Source organism: Periplaneta americana, chromosome 2 (assembly GCF_040183065.1).
Source record: "Periplaneta americana isolate PAMFEO1 chromosome 2, P.americana_PAMFEO1_priV1, whole genome shotgun sequence".
Lineage (NCBI taxonomy): Eukaryota > Metazoa > Arthropoda > Insecta > Blattodea > Blattidae > Periplaneta > Periplaneta americana.
In genome coordinates, this window is record NC_091118.1 from 37,727,712 (window position 1) to 37,752,840 (window position 25,129).

The 25,129-nt window shown below is 34.4% G+C and overlaps 1 protein-coding gene across 2 annotated transcripts in view; it reads left to right on the forward strand.

The window, feature by feature from the left end:
• Window positions 1-292: 292 nt before the first annotated feature.
• The window catches only part of LOC138692665 (aquaporin AQPAe.a-like), a 55,430-nt gene continuing 30,593 nt past the window's right edge, over window positions 293-25,129 (forward strand). Inside the window, exon 1 of one of the 2 annotated variants that reach the window (XM_069815784.1) lies at window positions 293-525. The gene's annotated coding sequence lies outside the window, so the exon portion shown is untranslated. Of the gene's footprint in view, window positions 526-22,158; window positions 22,578-25,129 lie in introns of those variants that run through there. The other variant, XM_069815793.1, reaches the window with a different exon arrangement.

Sequence of the window (25,129 nt, forward strand, 5' to 3'; positions counted from 1 at the left end):
AGGATCAGCCTTTGTAAGTCACGACATAGGCTACAATTGTTTAGCCTATAAAAAACATATTTTTTTCCATTCAGAGGTGACATTGACGTATTTCGAGTTTATTTTGACTGCCGAATCCATGGTGTAGTTTTTATTTGGCACAAGTGATCGGAACACAATTAAAATTAATTGTTAAAATTGTATTATTGAACAGAAGTCGTACATATATTGCTTTTACGTTAACATTATTACGTAAATAGTTTCGATAGAGGGTGGTGCGATCTAAATGACGTCAGTGGTGTAGTGTTTTATCCTTGGATTAGACTAGACGGTGAGTAGAGGCCATGGCAGGAAGTTGTTACGATGTTTGTTGGAAATTGCAGTGGGCAATCGACGACGTTTGTACAATTTTATAGATTATGTACCGACGTAAGTGTTTATTTAGCATAGTTTATATTGAACCGCTGTTATCCTGACCATTCAGAACGTGTGCGCCATTTCTTGAAGGCGATCGGCGTCTTGTATTCGTCTCTGCATAATTAAAAGGTAAGTTAAGAAATACATTTATTTTAACTTCGAACTTGCTATATAGCACACACGGGACTGACGTCTGATTTGTGTTTCGTTATTTTATAATGAAATGAAATGAGAGACGGTAGGCCTATGACTGTACAAATATGCATATTAAAAAAAAATAAGCAAGTTTTCGTAAAGTCTAGGATCAGTGACAGCAACAAGTTAGGTTTTTGGTGTGCCTTGCATGAACGCTGTTTGATAGCGAGTTTTCGTAAGGTCTAGGATCAGTGATAGGTTAGATTTGTTTTTTTTTTTTTTTAAGCCTTTTGGTTAATCTTGCTTTATGGTTTTTAAATAAATTCCGACATTTTTTCATGTGTTAAAAACCATGGAAACATTTATTTTTGCGCAAATGATCGTAGAAAAAGGTAGAACGTGTGCCAGTCTTGCTCTTAGTGTTTCACAAAAATCGATAAACTTAGAAAGTGAATGTTACTTATGTCCCGCCCACTATAGGAGACATAGGCCAGTTTTACACTAATCCTAAACATCTTGACGGGATAAAAAAACCTAAACTAACCTAACCTAACCTAACCTAAGTGCGTCGGTGTCTATTCCAAAGTATGCGGAAGTCGCTCAACGCTCGTTTAACCAATATTCGTTCAGTGGGCGGTGGATACTCTACATTGACCACTTAGAAATATAGTTCTCAAACACACATTCTAAGCATGCAGCTGTGAATACAACACAATTTGTACTCGTGTGCGCCAAAAAATTAACGTTTGCACAGTTTTTAATATTTTAAAATACGTCGGAATTAATTAGTTTATTTGGATTTGTTGTTGTTTGTTGTTTAGTTAACTGTCCGAAGACAGGTCTGAACCTCTCAAGTGATACCAACAAGGCACCACTTATGAGGCCAGGATATGAGAAGGGTGGCCAGTTCCTTTTCATTTTTTTTTTCATTTCATTTCATTCCATTTCATTTATCATATTCCACAGACCTTACATTACCAATTATGCTTTAAGATTGGAACAAGTAAAAATTTTACAAGATTACAATTACAATTTTTACAATTTCAATTTCAATTTTTTACTATTTTTCCCCCTCCATTGTATACATCACCGATTAGCTACATATTACCACAGTCTATTATATACAGTCACGAAGCTTGAGGTGTTTTTTTTGCAAATCTCGTGATAAAGCGCTCCAAGCGGTTAGCAACTAGAAACAATAGACTGTCCATGGTCGACTTTGGACTGTGTCGTATTTCTATCGAGTGCTAGCTCGTTGCGTATTTCACATTGATGCTTGTGAAATGTTCGTTATTGGTTATAATGAAAATGTTAATGGCTAAAATATAATAATTGGAATAATAATATGGGACAAGGAGGAGACGTTTGTAGTGCTATAAGTTGTAGCAACAGTAAGAGAAAGAGGCCAGAGTTATCCTTTTTCCGATTTCCGAAAGATTCAGAAAGGTTCCTGGGTTTCCACAAGAATACTGTGCAGAAACAAAACTCTTAATTTGAAGTTCTTTGTGACTGTTAGAATACATTATATCCTTAAATTTCATTACGAAATGCTTCAGTCTAACCGAAAGGACATTAGATACCGGTCAAAGTTCTGTCACTTCCAGAGAAATAAAGGTTAGGTCTACTTGTTTTTTTCAGAGGATATATTTTTAATTGTAGCGATTAATTTTGTTATTATTTTTATGTGTTATTTTACTAAAGACGTAGAAAAATTAAATCTGTTTTAATGAAATTTATTGATCACGTTTTATTTTCAATTCTGGTGGGATTATTATTGCGTAGGCCTACTTTTCTCTTCAAAGGATATGTTTTTAATTGTAGCTGTTAATTTTGTAGTTATTTTTATTTGTTGCTTTACTAGAGACGTAGAAAAAGTGTTACAATAAAATTTATTGATCACGTTTTATTTCCAATTCCGGTGTGATTATTATTGCTTAACCTCATCCCACTTTGTTAACTACGTAAGCCTACACTACAAGTACCGGTACACGTAAGTTACTCCATTAATTCATATTTCCATTATTATTGTTGTAAAGAGAAATGCAAATTAATATTTATTGGTTTCATAGTTAATTATCGCTATAATCTTGAATGAGTGAAGCTATTATAGTAAATTTCAGTTCGTTTTGCACAAACAAAAATAATATTAACCTATTTCTTGCAGGTATCTTCGAGTTTAGGGTGGAATTTAATATACTTCATTAAAATAATAAATTAACTTTATGCATTTAATATTTCAATAATGGAAGGAAGGTATTAATTTTTTCCAAAAGAACACGACAACGAAAGATTAACATATTTTGTCGGCTGCTAGGAGAGAGATCTGCGATGATGAGGCGATAGTAGCGATCCTAGTGGAGGGCAACTACCCAAGTTTTCATTTTTACTACATATTGAGCTTCGCGACTGTATATAGTAGACTGTGATATTACACTAATTGTTGTTCTTCTGACATATCGTCAAGTAAGATGTACTGTCTGATAATAGATGTAGCCTACAGAGGCGTTCAGAGCTAAAGTGATCAAGTCCATGAGACGTAGTTTTGAGATAATAGGACTTAAAGTTAACTCGCTCTAGTGGATTATCTAATTTCACTAGCAATAATTTTATTGCTCCATTCTCAAATTTCTAGATTTATAAAATACAAACAATATTGTGATGTTAATTGACGCAACGCTTTGGTGACTTGACCCACTATGACTCAGAACATCGTCAATAAACAATCTGAGCCAAAAGTGACTAGTGTCACCTACCGGCGAATGCTTGGAATTAAGACTTGATCCATTACTGCTCGGAAAAGATCCAACTTCAGATAATTAGAAAATTAATTAAACTCAACTTACATGAAAATTTGTGACTTGATCCAATTTAACTCTGAACGCCTCATATCGGCCAGAACCTCGGTCAGAGACATTTTATACTGTTATATTTTTTATGTAATGTTCATAATATTGAACTCTTTACGAATATCTTCGCTTGTCTTACAGTCAAATAGAGAATAACCAGTCATATGTAGCAACAATTTCATTTACGCTCCATCTATTCGCTGTACCTATTTCTGTGCTAGTGTCAGTGTTTCTGAGGCGTACAACAAAACTGAAACTGTTATTACCTTATAGAATTTTGTGTTTGTTATGTGTTCTCTTATTGTTATCTCGTATTTTGGTCTTAGCCAGTGTTCACAACGTGATTTTGCTTGGCTTAACTTTACGAAGGGTGGACGCGGGACGGGTTCATACATTTCGGCATCCTTTGGCCCTTTGTGCGCCCAATACAGGATGGAAGTAGCTTGTACAGGGACATCATTTTATTTTTATTAACATTTTTAATATTAACCTGTCTATACCTTTAGAGAACCGGAAACACAGTTAGCTATCCCCTTCCACGACTGTAGTTCGATGATACTGGCGTAAAACACAAATCACTCTACTAGGTATAGGAAGTAAGAAAAGTAGTTCATCCATTTACGTAAACTAGGAAATATCGCGATTTTGAGTTTCATAATTTTCATTAGGTTTTTGTTTAATCAAAGTACAGTATACTGTATTAAGAATAAGTGTTTTTACTCACGAACTGAGTTATCCATGCGAACGTATTCATTATGCAGTGTATATTATACTGTCTACAGCACATTAGCGTACAATATAGAGAAAGAAGTTAAATTGAAAAATAATCATAATATGAATATTTAAACACAATTTTGAAAATGGTGGCCGTTCATTTCGATACAGGCTTCAGTTCTTTTGTGCATATTATCGCACTATAGACTATTGCATCTAATTCCAATTGCCAGTTTCGTCCTTCGTATTAGTAACTCATGTTGAAATAATTCTGTACCTACTCTACATACTGTAAATTCAGTCTTCACTTCTGCCCGACCCGAAAATATAAAATTACTCAGACATGCTATCTACTGTCCGTCCAAGTGGTTATGCCACAGGATTGTAGAAAGGGGGGAAATCACGTGACAGTTAATTACTTAACGAGGCCCTTTTATGTAAGTTAAATTAAATAGCTGTATAATATTACGTAAACGTCCAATTCCTAACAGAAATTAATGTTTTCAGAAAAGAGCTAAGACAGCCCATCTTTTACAGAGGGGCGAGCAGAAGCAGGTGGGGGAAATCGGGATGCGATGTAGGCAAACGGACAGTACCTGTGCGAAAATATGATTCAATATTAAAAGCTCTTTCGTCACTGGAAAACGCGAACATATTTCTGGAATGTACTATACTCAGTAACTCAGTACTGCTTACTATCTGCGGTCTTGGTTCTGTGTGGGGTTGGAACTTCATTAGTAGAAGGGGTGGGAGTGAAGTATATTAAAAAACTCAGGTACAATAAAAATTGAAGTAAAAATAAAATGATGTCCCTGTACAAGAGTTCGGCTATCCAATCATTTACTGAATAGGAGTGGTAAGCACAATAAGCCTAAGGCTGTAGTGCAAACCTTTGGGTCCCTCTCTGTACAGGAGAAATATATATATATATATACACACACACACACACACACAGAGTGGCCCATTTAACTCTTTCACCTCCGATAGCGTGTGAAATATTTCAGATATAGGTCTACACAAACCGACAATTACAAATTAGATTACATCGAAGGGGGCTTCTGATACACGTAATAATGTAATAATTTTCAAGATACTAGAGTCAACTATGTTTTCTACTGCAAAAGTTTTGAAGAATAACGTAACTTTTATCTGATGTGCCTTTCGCGAACGCTACAGTAAGGTCCGAAAGTCTTGTCACCCTCCTCCCCTTGTTTATATGTTGATGTACATCCATTTTGAACATGTCACAGCAGATGTGTGACAATGGTTGATACTTTACGTTCCAGCTTGTTTAGTGATCCAGAACATCAGTATGGGCATCATCATTGTCGCGGCACAAAATGATGCGGCGCCATGTTCTATGTGAAATTTTCCGCAGTAAAGGCGATGTGATTTCCCTGAATGCCTCCCTAACAGCTTGCTTCACTGCAAAGATAAAATTGATAGCAATCTGATGCTTGTAATGATTAGTAAAGACATTTGGACAACAGTAAAACTTAATTTCATAAAACCTTAAAACTTCCAATACATTTTAACTTCTATTCTTTTAGTAGGTGTAAATAAAAAAGCTAATTTGTATTTTTCTATCAACACAAATACGAAGGAATTAGGCCTACTAAAAAATGTTGTTGACTCACGTTTTATTGATCCCTCGGAAATCGAAAGTGCGGTTTGGAGCAATTTGTAATGCTGTAATTTTGTAGCAATTATAAACAGCACATATACACTCTGAATTTTAACACAGCATTAATTAATAAAACTATTAACTATACTTGTTTTTTTTTTTTAAGATGGGACATGACAGGAGAGTTGCGATCGGAAAAACAACTGAATGTCACATGGCGTGGTAGGCCTGTTGCTATGGTAACAACGGTTGAGTTGCCAAACTTACCGTTCCCACATGGCGAGTGCTTAATAGCTCTCTTGGAGACATTTATTGTGCACACAATGTTAGCATTGGTACGTTTTGTCTTTGATTCTCTGTCGATTTTTGTATTGTTTTCTTACCTTCTCGTCAATTGTCAATGAATGTTTTAACGTCAGCCATCTTAAAGTCAATTGATACCTTCCATTAGCTAGCAGCGTGGTAGTCTATATTGGCAACATAGCGCTGTAGTTCCAAACTCGGCCGCTGTCATGTCCCATCTTTCAAAAAAACAAGTATAGTCCAGCAACAATATACATTGCAGTTGATTACAGCTTGTTTCGCGAGTATCACCACACCGGCCGCCTAGGTAGCAGCACCAGCGTCGTTCGCGCTCAGAACTGCTAGCTGTCCGGTATTATTATAGTAAGGTATTAGGATACGCGGTCATATCCTCAAACGCTGTTAAAGTCAAGCCATACCCCGATCTCCGCACCCACCCCTGTCCGTAACTTCACTGCTAGAAAAAACCGTTTGCTGTAAGATATTTGCATGGTTCCTCGGGAAGTATTCCTAAGGTCTGAGATGTGCAGTGACGACAACTCACGACAGAAAATGGAAGTTTGAAGAAAGTTATTGCATCGGGACGCATTAAAAATAAAATCTGTAATTAAAATGTTTTCTATCCTCAGAGGCACGAAATTAAACTGTAGGATCATCCTCATATCCTTCATGGAGGAATCGCCACTGGAAGAGAGGCTGTTACTTGTTCAAGAACAAAATGGTGAATATGAAGTTATGACAATGGGTGACGATCAGTGGCGTAGCGTCAATGTAAGCTAAAAAGCTCAGCTTCCCCAGTTAATAATAATTTCATAATAAACCTGCAGTTTATGAACAAAATTATTTATTAATTTTAATAGAGTTTATATTTATGCGTTAAATATTGTGATGCGGCAGCTCAGGATGATTTGTGATGCAGCAGTAAACAAGAAGCCTGCACACACCAGCTTCCAAGCAAACTGGTTTCTTTCACTCATTCTTCTGTGTAACCCACCCCGCAGATTTTCCATCCCTTTGTAACTGAACTACCCTGGTCGCAAGGCACGGAAGAAGCTAGCTTTTACATTGAAAGTTACCGAGTTATCCTTTTCGTCAGTTGTGTTCAGTTGAAGTGTTAATGTGCATTGTGGCTGATATAATAAATAATGAGCGAAATAACAGTTCCTGACACCGATTTACTTGAATTTTTAGGACAATTGTATTATCAAGACTGACTTACGAACAAAAGTGTGATCTAAAAAACAAATGACGGTGTCTGTTAGAGATATGTGTAAACCATGAAATCATATTTTACTACGTACTATTTGAGGTCATGCCTTATTGGTGTTACTTACGAGGTTCCAACCAATCTTCGGACTGCTGACTTGACATTGACTACTATTTATTTTAAGACTATATTTTTGTAATACGTTTTCTCATATGTACATGAAAGACAACTTGAGTTAGCTTCCCCTGCTCAAAATTTCATGCTACGCCACTGGTGACGATACAAAAAATCACCTTTCTTATGTAATAAGCCATTGCCAGAATTTTTAAGATAGTGTAGACAATATGAACCTTATACTACTAAAGTATCAGTAAAATTCTTTATTCATTACGTGTACGTTTCTTATTCTGAACTATCAAATTTTATTTGCTAATTTTTGTGTTTACATCTGTTTAAATTTGTGTTATGAATGAGGTCTGAGTTACGTCTCGCTTAATATACGCTGTCCCTTTTCTTTTGTTAGTTGGTTTTCTTATATCACACTTGGACGATTTTCAAGTCTTAATGAATATTTAACGTCAGTGTAATGATAACATCCATTACGGTGTGCTGCGTAGAAAGATTATTTGGTTGGAGGCGATCATTACCTCTTTTAAAGTATTTGTTTCGGGCCTTTCACCTTGGTGCAGGAGCGGAGGGGGAAGGGAAACCCGGCACGGAATCTCACATCCGTCGAAATCTGGAGCTAAACTATTCGTTTACACAGTAATTCATTACATTCTTCGTTATTTTACATGCCTCAGTTCCTTTTATTTATTTATTTATTTATTTATTTATTTATTTATTTATTTATTCATTCATTCATTCATTTATTCATTCACTTATTTATTTATTCATTCACTTATTTATTTATTTATTCATTCATTTACTTATTTATTCATTCATTCACTTATTCATTCATTCATTCATTCACTTACATATTTATTCATTCATTCACTTATTTATTTATTCATTCACTTACTTACTTATTTATTTATTCATTCATTCACTTACTTATTTATTTATTTATTCATTCACTCATTTATTTATTTATTTATTTATTCACTTACTTATTTATTTATTTATTCATTCACTTATTTATTTATTCATTCACTTACTTGCTTATTTATTTATTCCTTCATTCACTTACTTATTATTTATTCATTCATTCACTTATTTATTTATTTATTCACTTATTTATTTATTTATTTATTCATTCACTTATTTATTTATTCATTCACTTACTTGCTTATTTATTTATTCCTTCATTCACTTACTTATTTATTTATTCATTCACTTACTTACTTATTTATTTATTCACTTATTTATTTTATTCATTCACTTATTTATTTATTCACTTATTTATTTATTCACTTATTTATTTATTCACTTATTTATTCACTTACTTATTTATTTATTCACTTATTTATTTATTCACTTATTTATTTATTCTTCCACTTATTTATTTATTCACTTATTTATTTATTTATTCACTTACTTATTTATTTATTTATTTATTCACTTACTTATTTATTTATTTATTCACTTATTTATTTATTTATTTATTTATTCACTTATTTATTTATTTATTCACTTACTTATTTATTTATTTACTTACTTATTCAATTAGTTACTTATTTACTTACTTGTTTACATACTTGGTTACTTAATTATTTACTTAGTTACTTATTTCATAGCTTATTCGTTTATTTATTTACTTAGTTACTTATTTACTAAACTATTTACTTACTTACTTCATTGCTTATTCTTTTACTTATTTACTTAAGTACTTATTTACTTAATTATTTATTTATTTAGTTACTTATTTAATGATTTTTTATTTATTTAATTGCTTAATCACTTTTACTTGATTATTTACTTAGTTACTTAGCTACTTACTTATTTACTTACCGGTACTTAGTTACTTATTTACTTGCTTAGTTACTTGGTTTCTCTCTCTCTCGCTTGTATTGAGGAGGGACCTGAAGGCTTACACTGAAGCCTGAGGCTTATTGTGCTTACCACTCCTGTTTGTGAATGGTTGGGTAGCCAAATGGCCGCGCTCTTGTACAAGTACAGCACGCTGCACTATAAACTGAACCCGGGCTATGGATGATATGTGAATTAGTGAATTAATGATGGCGAAATGAGTCCGACATCCAAAGCCGAAAGTTACCCAGCAATCCTGCTTCTATTGGTTAAGGGAAACCCTCTGAAAAACCCCAACCAGGTAACTTGTTCCAACCAGGATTTGAACCCGGGCCTGCTCGTTTCACGGTCAGACGCGGTAATACTTAGTTACGTTACCTCTTTTCTCCTTTCAATTCGTCTTTATATTTTCTTTCGCTTTCTTTTATACTGTCTTATTAATGTTTACCTTTTTTGAAATGTAACTTTTTAGGCAAGTTAAGAACCGAATGCAGTTTGTTTTTAATTCAATGTTAACTCTCTAGCATCTCAGTGTTTTTAGTTCTGTTCACAGATAGTGTTACATGTGATGAAATTTGTGTTCAGGTTTCTGCCCAGCGCACAGCGGGACGCATTGCGATTCTAGCTGGAACAACATCTAATGTTGATAAATTCCTTTCGAATCGTTGAAAATACCAAGATGAAGGTAAATCATTATGACATTTGATGAAATATTTCTATGAGAATTATTATTTTAGTATAGAACGCCTATTTGTTAAAAAAATCATACAATAATAGAAATTGCATACAAGTAATGGGAATAAAAAATTAAAGTAAACAGAAATTATTTCACACGCTACTATGAAGAGAAAAGTAATATGTAGAAAATTTTATGACTCATGTTTAGAAATCTGAAGCGCCTGTTGTACCTCCAGAAGTGTCGGACCCGCTAGCGCTACTATCGTCCTCATCTTGGGGTTGCAGTTGAGCGGTGCTGTTGTTGGCACTCGCAGCTGGTATTAGTAGCAGTTTAATTACCTCAATTGATAGTTTTGATTTTCTTGGACTTGGATGCCGATTGATCTGGGATATGATGGGATCAGAAGTTACTAACAACATGTGTAGGACATCTTCTAAGTTTCTCTCACGAGAACACTTCCTAGCGTGATCTAACCTGTTCTTTCGTAAATCTCTTTGTCTTTTGCCTCTTGAGCATCTTCAGATAACATCCCAATAGGAAGTTTCGCAGTTTCTGCAATCTTTCCTCCATGTATCAGTATTTTATGCACGCTGGATGCCATGTAGTACCACGGATATAGGCTAAATGCGCTGTATCATTGGTGTACTTCTCAAACGCCTCAATACAGGGTGTATCTAAATTGGTGTCAAATATTTCGGGGACGTGTTCCTAACATCAAAACAATTAAAAAAGTTGATAAGAACATGGGTCCGAAAACCATTCGTTAGGGAGTTGCTAAAGGATTTGTCCCTTCATTGACCGCTGATTGTTTGATGGTTTTTTGTGAAGAAAATGTATTCTGTGAGTGAACAGAACGAAATGATTTGAACCATTTAATTGATGATGTGCTTCTGGACGTCATCCAACGAATGTGTTTTAACACGATGCTGCTCCAGCTCATTTCAGTCTGATAGTTCGTAATTTTTTAATGATCGATTTCCCCAAAGATGTATTGGTCGAAGGGGATTCATTGCATGGCCTGCTCGATCGCCTGATTTGAATCCAATGGATTTCTTCGTCTGGGGACATTTAAAATCCTTGGTTTATGCGACTCCTGTACTTAATATTGATATTCTGAGAGCGTATCCAAACTGGATTTGACGAAATACGAAACACTCCAGGAATTTTCAACAGAGTACGCCAAAGCATGTAACGCAGGTTTAGGGGACACATCGAAGCAGGAGGAAGCCACTCCGAGCGATTTTTGTAACATTAAATTTTGTCTTGTAACTCTGAAATAAATTATTTTGAGACCAATGTTCATATGAACCTTTTGAAATGTTTTTGTGTTACGAACACATCCCCGAAATATTTGACACCAATTTAGATACACCTGTATACTGTATATTGAACACCCACATGAAATGGTGCATAAAAGTACAGAAAATCTGTGAATGAGATCTTACTAATGTCCGTAATATTTGCTGTAATTTGTAGGTTTTCAAAAAACTGACGTGCAGTATTACCATCATTTGATGTCCCAGGGCCACCAGATTTCGGCTTGTCAATAAGAAGCCCTAATTGAGAGCGAAATCTAGAAATAATCCCCTGTTTTCTAGCTTCAAAAATATCTTTGTTGTTGCCTCTGACCTGCCAAGAACAATGTTTTTAAAGAAAATAATCCTTTTCACGGTGGCAGTGGATCCAACGTCTGTTTACTTCGAATTTTTTTTTCAAAATATTATGAATACACTTCTCATTATTATAATCATATGTTTCAATGCATGGTTTGTTCGAAGCATATCTATATAGTTCACCAAAGTCGCCACTTTTACTGACAAGTATTGGAAATAGATCACGGCGCGAAATCACTGGTAGCGGTTCCGAGTCTGAAAAAAATTAACCACATGCAGGGCGGTCAGTAGGAGCAAATGAAACTAGGTTAGCCATAAAGTACATACTTAAACCTGCATTCTGACATAAAAATAAATGTGACTCTGTGTGACCCTGCTGTTATAAGTCAACGTTTACTTTGATAAATAAAGTTTTTAAAAATCGCATTTACCGCCCTTAAGTTAGCGTGCCGTTTCTAAAAATTCAAAGTTATTATGAACATAAAATTTATATAATAATTATCTACCAACCTTGTTCTTAATTTTCCATTTCAGAGTCACAAAATATTTGACTCCCAGATCACAGAAAATAAGCTTGCTTCTTACACTATTTCAGTTTGACTGAGCAATAAAACTAGTTACTGTGGAGAATCTTCGTCAACATCATTGTGTGACGTCCGTATGTTTAGTGTCAAAGCTTTTTTCTCGTAGATAAGCATTCTGTGATTCATTAGCAACAACTTGAGATAGGACATGCTTGAAAATGAGAACATGTGAAAATTGATTTTGTTCCGGCTAGAATCGCAATCCGTCCCACTGTGCAGCGGCAGTCCTGATATATTGTACTATTTGATTTGAAGACTGGTTAATTAATAACCCGGCACTCATAGCCGAACGCTGTGAAACAAAATTCTATCATGGATATTTTAAGAAGGCTTTGCGTTTGTTGCTACGAGATTGTGTACATTTCAGTGTTGTCGCGTACTGGGGAAAAGTTGAACACAAAAAAGAAGAAAGATTTCAATCGTGATCAGCCCTAATTGTGACTAAGGATTATAAGAAATGTACATAAGACATGGAGAAAAAATAATTAACTTGAAAATATCACAGTCTAGTATATACAGTCACAGTCTACTATATACAGTCGCGAAGCTCAATATGTTGTAAATATGCAAACCTGGGTAGTTGCCCACCACTAGGATCGCTACTATCGCCTCATCATCGCAGATCTCTCTCCTAGTAGACGACAAAATATGTTACACTTTCGTTGTGTTCTTTTGGAAAAATTAACACCTTCCTTCCATTATTGAAATATTAAATGCATAAAGTTAATTTATTATTTTAATGAAGTATATTAAATTCCACCATAAACTCGAAGATACCTGCAAGAAATAGGTTAATATTATTTTTGTTTGTGCAAAACGAACTGAAATTTACTATAATCGCTTCACTCTTTCACGATTATAGCGATAATTAACTATGAAACCAATAAATATTAATTTTCATTTCCCTTTACAACAATAATAATGGAAATATGAATTAATGGAGTAACTTATGTGTACCGGTACTTGTAGTGTAGGCTTACGTAGTTAACAAAGTGGGACGAGGTTAAGCAATAATAATCACACCAGAATTGGAAATAAAACGTGATCAATAAATTTTATTGTAACAGACTTTTTCTACGTCTCTAGTAAAGTAACAAATAAAAATAACAACAAAATTAACAGCTATAATTAAAAACATATCCTTTGAAAAAAAAAGTAGGCCTAAGCAATAATAATCCCACCAGAATTGAAAATAAAACGTGATCAATAAATTTCATTAAAACAAACTTAATTTTTGTACGTCTCTAGTAAAATATTATTATTCCAATTATTGTATTTTAGCCATTAACATTTTCATTACAACCAATAACGAACATTTCACAAGCATCAATGTGAAGTACGCAACGAGCTAGCACTCGATGGAAATACGACACAGTCCAAAGTCGACCGTGGACAGTCTATTGTTTCTAGTTGCTAACCGCTTGGAGCGCTTTATCACGAGATTTGCAAAAAATCACCTCAAGCTTCGCGACTGTATATAGTAGACTGTGATACAGTCGCGAAGCTCAATACGTAGTAAATATGCAAACATTAGATAGTTGCTTACCACTAGGATCGTTAATATCGCCTCATTACAGGCAATGCAAAATAATATCGTCACAGTCTATTGTTTCTAGCACCCTCAAAACTCAAGCTTCGTGACTGTATATAGTAGACTGTGAAAATATATTCAGAGCATCTGATATGTTTTCAATTTCTCTTTTGTGGTCTAGTTTACCCCATGAAGTTGTTGGTCGCAGTGGAAACTGAATTCACTCAAATGAATGCATTGGCTAATGGAAGTGGGACTGCCCCCGGGACAGTGCGTTTCATGTGTAGTGTTGTGACGTTACACGGGTAGAATCGAAACCAGTGACTGAAATTACATTGTTGAGAAGCTTTTTGCTAGAAAATAATGATATGAGCAGAACGAACGAGAGCGTGGCATGGAAGAAAGTGTGCAAATTAACTGTCTAAAACTGATCAAAAACGAAAAGGAGTAAACTGGAACGAGTGCGAGAATGCAGGGCAAGGGTAATGGTTCTTTCTAACACTTCGTCTTCAGTTCAGTTATAAAGTGTCAACGATTTAGTGGAATGTTCATGCACTGCCAACAGTGAGCGAATATCATCGAGAGCAATGCCTAATTCATCTATCGAATCGTAATTCACTATAGAAAGACTAAACAACTTACTTACTTACTTACTTACAAATGGCTTTTAAGGAACCCGAAGGTTCATTGCCGCCCTCACATAAGCCCGCCATCGGTCCCTATCCTGTGCAAGATTAATCCAGTCTCTATCATCATATCCCACCTCCCTCAAATCCATTTTAATATGATCATCCCATATACGTCTCGGTCTCCCTAAAGGTCTTTTTCCCTCCGGTCTCCCAACTAACACTCTATATGCATTTCTGGATTCGCCCATACGTGCTACATGCCCTGCCCATCTCAAACGTCTGGATTTAATGTTCCTAATTATGTCAGGTGAAGAATACAATGCGTGCAGTTCTGCGTTATGTAACTTTCTCCATTCTCCTGTAACTTCATCCCGCTTAGCCCCAAATATTTTCCTAAGCACCTTATTCTCAAACACCCTGAACCTATGTTGCTCTCTCAGAGTGAGAGTCCAAGTTTCACAACCATACAGAACAACCGGTAATATAACTGTTTTATAAATTCTAACTTTCAGATTTTTGGACAGCAGACTGGATGATAAGAGCTTCTCAACCGAATAATAACACGCATTTCCCATATTTATTCTGCGTTTAATTTCCTCCCGAGTGTCATTTATATTTGTTATTGTTGCTCCAAGATATTTGAATTTTTCCACCTCTTCGAAGGATAAATCTCCAATTTTTATATTTCCATTTCGTACAATATTCTGGTCACGAGACATAATCATATACTTTGTCTTTTCGGGATTTACTTCCAAACCGATCGCTTTACTTGCTTCAAGTAAAATTTCCGTGTTTTCCCTAATCGTTTGTGTATTTTCTCCTAACATATTCACGTCGTCCGCATAGACAAGAAGCTGATGTAACCCGTTCAATTCCAAACCCTGTCTGTTATCCTGAACTTTCCTAATGGCATATTCTAAAGCGAAGTTAAAAAGTAAAGGTGATAGTGCATCTCCCTGCTTTAGCCCGCAGTGAATTGGAAAAGCATCAGAAACTGACCTATACGGACTCTGCAAGACTAAACAACAAAAGTGCAATATTTGAAAAGCAATACAATTTATAAGTCAATTTGGTTTTATTATTTTTTCATATTTTACTTAAGCTATAATAAACCAATACTTCCATTTTTTAATTTTATTGAGTATAAACATGTTAAATCTAACTCTAATGTGTCGTCTCTTATTTTACGTACAATTAAAATATTACTGCACATTTATAGTTAAATTTTACTTCTGCAACGCTTGGTACAAACTCAGTTTTGATCCTTCTTTTATTCTTTTTTATTTATTTCGTCTTTTTGTCTCATTTCTTAAATTCCTTTCCTTTTTAATGTAGGATAATTTCATTTATTTATTCCTCTCGTCTCTACCTTTCTTCTTCTTCTTTATTTCTTACCTTTTCTTTCTTTTTTCTTTATTTAATTCACTCTGCATTTCATACTTTCTCCTTTTATGTGTGTATACATGTACAAGTATTCATTCATAGTTTTCTACCCAGGGGCAAGTCTTTCACTGCAAACCCAGCATTCTCGTGTCTTCCATATTTACCGTTTTGTTTTTTCTTTTAGTCTCCGCATTTCTTGTTGTTCATTTATTTATTTATTTATTTATTTATTTATTTATTTATTTATTTATTTATTTTCTTCCTTCCTTTCCTTATTTCTTTCTATCTTTACTTGTTTATTTTTTCTTTCTTTCTTTCTTTCTTTCTTTCTTTCTTTCTTTCTTTCTTTCTTTAATTTTGTCATTTTTATTTTCTTTTATATAAAAAGTGGTGGGGGATAGTGAAAATAATATAGGGCTGTGAAAATGTGGAAGATTAAATGAATGACCGAGCCACTTTAATGGTGGATTTAGTGGTTTCCTCGATCATATGTATAAATACCTATGAATCTAGTTACGGAACTTTAAGGCAAATGTCTGATCGGTTCCCATTTTCGCTACAGCAGAGATACAAACACAGATTCACAAGACCTGAATCCACTGTAAGATGTTGTGAACGGTGGCAGATAGACTGCAGCAAAATAGAAACCCAATGTGTCAACAATGTATCATTCCTTACAGTCCCGATATGATTTCGGAGTTAAAGCGCCTTCAAAGAAACCCTTAAACTAATATTAAAGAATCACTCTTGAGATTATTCAACACAATGTGGGAAGGACAGATCTTAACTGAATGGGAAATTGCCTTGATGGCAAAAAATGTTCGCAAAAAGGAAAGTAAAGAGAAATGCAAATTAATTTTATACAACTTATATAGAAACTAACTTCGAGTTTATTTACTAATGTTCAGTTCAGTTTAGTAGGCCTAGTTAGTGACTTAAATAACTAGGTCATACAGCACGTAGTTTTAGGGCTTTTGTAAGAATTTTCAATTATATAAAGAGTGCGGCAAAACATCCTCCCTAATTTAAACTTTAAATAAAAGGCAGATGGATCAAAATAAGGAAACTTTATTAATATGGGAATTTTTCATTTTTTGAATAACGTGTCTCTCAAGTGGTGTTCTCCACTATCAATGCATTGTTGTTTGTTGAATGTGACTTCGGAAATTCTGAATCTCTCGAACTAGCATTTCGTGAGGAATAAGGCCAATTTCTTCCTGTATTGCATTTCTTAGGTCTGGCAAAGTCCTCGGCCGATGTTTGAACACCTCAGCCTTAAGTTGCCCCCATAGAAAAAATCGCAGGGTGCAAGGTCTTGTGATCGTGCTGGCCAGGGGACGTCGCCACGTGAAGAAAATAAGCGTCCGAGAAACATCTGAGAAGCGACAACGGAATTACCACTTACCAGAAACGATACCACAGCGTAAGCACGTTCTTCACCCGTCCACGGCATATTGGAATTCGTTACAGATTACAATATGCACTAATTGAATGTGAATTCCGTGTATTCATGCCCTATTCAGTTCTTGTTGTTTTGCTCATGTCATTTGATATCGCTAAGGCAACGCATGTAAACCTAAATTTCCCACAGTTTAGATACAATTCATATTAATACAGTTTCCTTACTTTGATCCATCTGTTCTTTATTTAAACTTTAAATTAGGGAGGGTGTTTTGCCGCACCTTTATTTGCCAGAGACTTTCGCAAATTGTAACACTTTTGAACGTGTCTTAAAATGCATGTTGCAAAGAAAACCATCTCTGGATCAAGTAATGAGTTTGCTCTGTATATATACGTCTAATGATGCATTCGGCGAATTCTGCAGTATTCTGGGGCAGAGGACGAACGGTTCGGTTGTTGCCTGAGGCGAATTACTGTATGTACGTCGGAGAGCAATTAGTACTCGCTAGTTGACATGCTACTTGTGACAAGGCAGTATATTATGTTCAGTGAAATGGAAACGAGATATTCGCTAAGTAAATGTGCGCTAATATTTAGTACATAGATCGACTGTGAGTACGTACATATAATTTGTAATATAATCTTAACTTAACATGTTTCGTGTATATAATAGTTGTTTTTATTCGGTGTAAAGATTCGAGCTTTGTTAGTAAGTGACGACACGGAAAAGTGAATTAAAGTAACATCACATAGTTAAAATGCATACAAGTCCTGAAGAGAATGATTGAGGAGTGCAATGCCAAAACGCGTTAAGTCCATTTTTATGAAAGAACTGGGCTAGTTTTTTTATCCACCGGTTTACGGACTGACAAGCAAACGTTCTGATGGGAGCAGATAAAAAAGTTAAATTTTTTTCTTCCACCATGTTAATAATGTCAAACGAAGTGCTTATACAAATTTTGGCCACTCGACCGCAATTACGAGGGTCGTAAAAAAATAAGTTCGCCAATGGCCGTTAACAGAAAAAAAAACACAATTTCATTGGACAAATTTATTGGAACGGACACAGCAATTGTTGAGCTATTTTTCAACATATTTTCCATCGGAATTGAGACATTTCTCATATCATGGGATCGGCAGAGAGAGGTGCAGACGCAGTCAAACGCTGGTTCCGATCTGAGGCGGCTGACTTCTACGACACAAAAATTGATCCTATGGTATGACAAATGTCTCAATTCCAGTGGGGGATATGTTGACAAATAGCGCAACAATTGCTGTATCTGTTTCAATAAATATTTCTATGCAATTGTGCTTTTTTTTTTCTATAAACGACCCCAGGGAAAATCACTTTCTGGACGGTCTCGTAATTGCGGTCGAGTGGCCAAAATTTGTATAAGTACTTCTTTGACATTATTAACATGGTGGAAGAAAAAAAAATAACTTTTTTATATGCCCCCATCAGAACGTTTGCTTGTGAGCGAATTTTCAAGTGACAATAAAACAATTTTTAGACAATGATTGGCGTTGTTTTGGAAGAAAACAAGCTTAAATATGATGGTAGAGGCCTCAAACTTAATCATATGTATGTATGTATTTATTTACACTGCAAGTAGGCAAGCACCCGGTGGCAATGGTATACACAATATAAACAATAAGTACACAGTAAAATTACAATAAATTATACAATACACAATACAATTATATACACAATACAATAAAAATACACAATACAATTTAACATAATAATTACATATGTATAGGCCCTACATAAGTTTCAATAGTCTTTCACTTTAGGATCACATTCTTCAACTGTAATATAAATTGGCATTCAAGAGTATGTTCTTCTTAAGCTTATAATCCAGTCTCTTTCTTTTTTTTTAACTCTTTGTTAGATGCATTAAAAATAAGGTGTGTGCAAATTTTCAATGCAATCGGACTGATTGTTTCTAAGTTAGGCCATTTTTGTAATGATGCAAATTAGTGAGTTACATAATCAAAATATTTCACGCGCATTACATGTGGAGCAGCGTAACCCGGAATGAGACTAATGGCCAACAGGCTTGGAGCTCACATATTTAGTTTCTTACAGCCCCGAACCCCTTGCAAGGACGCGTTTTGCGTACCTTTTAAATTTGTCCTCCCAATTCTCCTCTTTCAATTCAATTCAGCGCATTACATTCAAATACAGCAAGTTCATATTTTTTTCTCTCATATGGATCCTGATTCACGGGTAATATTTTAAAGTTGAGAAATTCATAATATCTGGATTGGTTTAGACACAATAAATTTCTGAAAATCAGATATTAAATTATTGATATTTTTTATTTTAGAAGTAGACACAAGAAACATTCCAACCAACACAACTGTAGTTTCATTACCGAAACCGGGTGACTTGTGCTACGTGCCTGTGTATCTCTTATAGGAGAAATCACTGTAGCCTAAATAGACAGAATTTCCAAAATCAGTTTTTTTGTCATCAAGGATGCTGAAAAAAATTAGGCTACTTCCGTTAACATATCAAAATCTAATTTCTTCCAACAACACAATACTTTTTCTACTATAAAACGAATAGTTAACCGCTCATTTAAGAATGAATTTCTCTCAGATGTTCAATTTTTTTTTATTTATTTATCTAAACGATAACAACTCCCTTTAACAGACTGCCACAAAGACAGAGCATATTGTGCAATAGCAGGGTTGCCAGATAAAGGCATCGAAACCGTCGTATTAACTTATGAAAATTGTCGTACTTCAGCATAAAATTGTCGTACATTTCGCAACTTCCTAATATATTTCTAGTCTACCGCTGTGTAGGAAGATCAAATCTTGGATGAGACAAGTTATCTGGGTGAGATTGTTTACGGGTTTTGCCTCAACCCATAAAGAGCAAATGATGGGTAACTTTCGGGGCTGGAGTCATTTCGCTGACATTATCACCTTCATGTCATTACGCACTTGATAAAGAATCGCAAAATATGTAGACTATATATACTGTATAATATATGTCTACCAATAAATTTTAGTTCGAATTAAAAATACTAATTATTGTTCACATCCACAATGACATTCAGCATTGAAACAAATCACCACCCACTTCATCATCAACACTGTCATCGCAGTAAGGCGTGCACGATGACGCTTGTTAGAAACAACTTTGTTATATTTAAAAACAACAGAAATTTGATCTTTGGCCGGCGCAGCGGCAGATAGGCCTATTTTAGTATCAATATATGCGGCGGCTGAGAATTATATCAAATTAATTCATCTACAATCGACTCAAACCCGACACCTCTATAACGTCGGCGCGTTAGGACTTCTTAATGCTACTCCGGTACTGTTTAGTTGACAAAAGATTTCCTTTATCGAACAAACAAAGAAGTTAATAAAATTAAACTCGTATTACTTTGATGTAACTGCGCCGTATACATGAAACCTAGAGCTGAAGATAACAAATTACGACTTGCATGTCAAGCATAGTTACAGATCGATTTTCAAAGCATTTTCTCCCCTTTAAGCATGTTTTTTTTCACATTACTCCAAGACATACTAAATGAAGAAAATTTGTCTAAAAGGGAGGAAATAACCATCAGTTTTATGTTAATTATAAACCAACATTATAAATTCCCAATTATTTTTTCCTTCAGTAAAATAGTCGTACAAAATTGCGTACGACATAGAGTGCGGTCTTACCTCGTACAATTAGTCAAAATAGTCGTATGCGTACGACTATAGTCGTACGTATGGCAATCCTGTGCAATAGGCAGTTGGAAGTATAAATAATATGCATATGTTTAAGTTGAAGGGAGTCTTACAACGACAAGAAATGACTGAATAAATAAGTAGCTACTAAGTAATTACTTGAAGATCACTGTTGACCGTAGAGATGGTTGCGGAGTATAAATATTGATCCTCTCAGAGCTGCAAGAACGATGTCATCAATTGCCTTCCCCTGTAGGCCGAAACGTTGCCAGGTCTGGAAGAAGAAACCGGGAGTAGTTCCGCGCGCTCCAACCATAAGGCCTATTACTTCAATTTGTTGTAGGCCTTATTTGTTCATGAAATATGGAACGGTACGTACATAGATGTGGTTTTTCCCCTATTTGCATCTTCAGGTTGACTCTTTTATTTTTCAAATCTAACGGTGGGATCGATGATGTAGCCATTGTTGTTATTTGGCGGGATGGCAATCATGTCTATTCTTCTTGTACTACCATTGTCTGCCAGTCCGTGTACTTCTTCGAACTCTTGAAAATTTATTGATCTAAACTGTTCGGCGATCATCGAACGAATTCTGTGGTGTCGTGAGTTACGGAGCACTTCACCGTGCGGACAGGAGCCCAGGACATGTGCAGTGATGGCAAGAAATGGGCTGGCCTTGTTGACAAGTCGGAGATACTTCCTGATCATCCCCGTAAAGAGACTGTAACTGCCAAAAGATTGCCACAGGACACGACTGTCTGACGGAATATTTATATAAACTGAGTGTTTTTTACCATCACCTCAGTGTGTCGTTTGTAATTATTATGAAAATTCTATTATGAATTGGGGACATTTAAATGTTTGTAAAAAACTTGTAGGGCCATATTCATAGACATTCTTAGCGTGGGCTTCCGGTGAATGATCAGCGAACTAACGCTTTTCGTATTCATAAATCAGTGTCAGCGATATGATATGATATGATATGATATGATATGATATGATATGATATGATATGATATATGATATGATATGATATGATATGATATGATATGATATGATATGATATGATATGATATGAATCCTGTACAAGTAATCAGTCGATAGCCGGGGTTAGTTTAGCACACTCGTAGCGCGGGCTAGCGAAATGTCTATGCATAGCACCCTTAAATTTTAAATCCTCTATGGGGACTTTGTACTGGTCTGCCAGAAACCAAATGATGTTGAATCAATCTGGTTGAGCATTACATACATACATACATACATACATATATATTATGTACTTCATATAGGCCTACCCTTAAATTAGTTACCCAGACTATGAAGAGTCGGTGAGATGATGTGGCAATAATGGAATTATAATTGAATGAGATTGGCAGAGAAAGTTTCAAGTTAAATTTTCGGGATTCGAACTTCCGTTTTCTTGTTAGCAAACCATCGGCTGATTGGTTGAGCATGAGCATGATTGTGTTAACACATGTTAAGGTAATATGAAACAAGCAATCTTGGATTCAGACTACTTCTCCGCGCTCGTTTTCATCCGTATGTAGTTCCAGTAACGTTCACGAAGCTCGTAAGTTGAAGAAAAGACAATTGAAAGACGACTTTCACAACGTCATTGTCACATATTGTATTTCTTTTGTTTAACATCTGTGGGCGCAATAATAAAATATTGTGTTCAGCATGTGAAATCTGAAAATGATAAATATTAGTATAAAAACTATAATTTGAAGATAGAGAGTGAAAGATTAACTTTTTAAAATATAAATGTATTGTTTTGATAAAAGTGAGGTGATGAAGCTACTGAAGTCTTAGAGCAGTCTGGCCAGAGATCAAGATTTTGTTTATGCAAATTATCAATATTTCAGGTAAGTAAGCTATGATATCTAGGTGAAACATCTTGGCAACTTTACTCATAAAATATAAATGCTGGTACGTTAGTAAATATAAATTTAATGCATTAATTGAAAAGTGAAAATGGTAAAAATTTAACCATTTTTAAATATATTATTATAAACATGTCTCGCGCCGTAAGTGCGTGGCCTAAAGCATCATTCCATAGACTAGCAGTTCGGAATGAGCGCTGGCTCGAATTATCATGGGCGAAGAAATTTCCTCACGAAATTTCCGTCAGTGTATGGGACCAGTGTCCATCCAACATTGTATGAATTTTATAAAAATCCAGTTTCGTAAGCTACTTAGGCTACAACGGCAGGGAAAGGGGATCATTGTCATTACGCTGAACTTTAGAATATAGGTAAGCAAACTGAACCAAAGACTTTGGCTAGCTTGGCAGAAGTTGTTACAAAGTATCAAGATAAAATGAGCAACGCATTTAATCAGCGAATAAAGACGAATGTTTCCCCTGCACCAAAAAATTTACTTTCACTTGCACAAAAAAATCGGCGAATAAAGGGAAGTCTATCTATCTATCTATCTATCTATCTATCTATCTATCTATCTATCTATCTATCTATCTATCTATCTATCTATCTATCTATCTATCTATCTATCTATCTATCTATCTATCTATCTATCTATCTATCTATCTATCTATCTATCTATCTATCTATCTATCTATCTATCTATCTATCTATCTATCTATCTATCTATCTATCTATCTATCTATCTATCTATCTATCTATCTATCTATCTATCTATCTATCTATCTATCTATCTATCTATCTATCTATCTATCTATCTATCTATCTATCTATCTATCTATCTATCTATCTATCTATCTATCTATCTATCTATCTATCTATCTATCTATCTATCTATCTATCTATCTATCTATCTATCTATCTATCTATCTATCTATCTATCTATCTATCTATCTATCTATCTATCTATCTATCTATCTATCTATCTATCTATCTATCTATCTATCTATCTATCTATCTATCTATCTATCTATCTATCTATCTATCTATCTATCTATCTATCTATCTATCTATCTATCTATCTATCTATCTATCTATCTATCTATCTATCTATCTATCTATCTATCTATCTATCTATCTATCTATCTATCTATCTATCTATCTATCTATCTATCTATCTATCTATCTATCTATCTATCTATCTATCTATCTATCTATCTATCTATCTATCTATCTATCTATCTATCTATCTATCTATCTATCTATCTATCTATCTATCTATCTATCTATCTATCTATCTATCTATCTATCTATCTATCTATCTATCTATCTATCTATCTATCTATCTATCTATCTATCTATCTATCTATCTATCTATCTATCTATCTATCTATCTATCTATCTATCTATCTATCTATCTATCTATCTATCTATCTATCTATCTATCTATCTATCTATCTATCTATCTATCTATCTATCTATCTATCTATCTATCTATCTATCTATCTATCTATCTATCTATCTATCTATCTATCTATCTATCTATCTATCTATCTATCTATCTATCTATCTATCTATCTATCTATCTATCTATCTATCTATCTATCTATCTATCTATCTATCTATCTATCTATCTATCTATCTATCTATCTATCTATCTATCTATCTATCTATCTATCTATCTATCTATCTATCTATCTATCTATCTATCTATCTATCTATCTATCTATCTATCTATCTATCTATCTATCTATCTATCTATCTATCTATCTATCTATCTATCTATCTATCTATCTATCTATCTATCTATCTATCTATCTATCTATCTATCTATCTATCTATCTATCTATCTATCTATCTATCTATCTATCTATCTATCTATCTATCTATCTATCTATCTATCTATCTATCTATCTATCTATCTATCTATCTATCTATCTATCTATCTATCTATCTATCTATCTATCTATCTATCTATCTATCTATCTATCTATCTATCTATCTATCTATCTATCTATCTATCTATCTATCTATCTATCTATCTATCTATCTATCTATCTATCTATCTATCTATCTATCTATCTATCTATCTATCTATCTATCTATCTATCTATCTATCTATCTATCTATCTATCTATCTATCTATCTATCTATCTATCTATCTATCTATCTATCTATCTATCTATCTATCTATCTATCTATCTATCTATCTATCTATCTATCTATCTATCTATCTATCTATCTATCTATCTATCTATCTATCTATCTATCTATCTATCTATCTATCTATCTATCTATCTATCTATCTATCTATCTATCTATCTATCTATCCATCTGTCTGTCTATTTTATTTATTTATTTATTTATTTATGATGTTGAGTATTAAAAGGGAGAGTAAAGGTGGGAATAATAGAGCAAAACTGAAAAACCACGAGAAAAACCCTCAGGACACTAGATTTTGTTCACCACAACTACGACTCCATCCGCATTTAAAACCTAGTTCGCAGTCATTGTAAGTGAATATTGGCTAAGTTGTA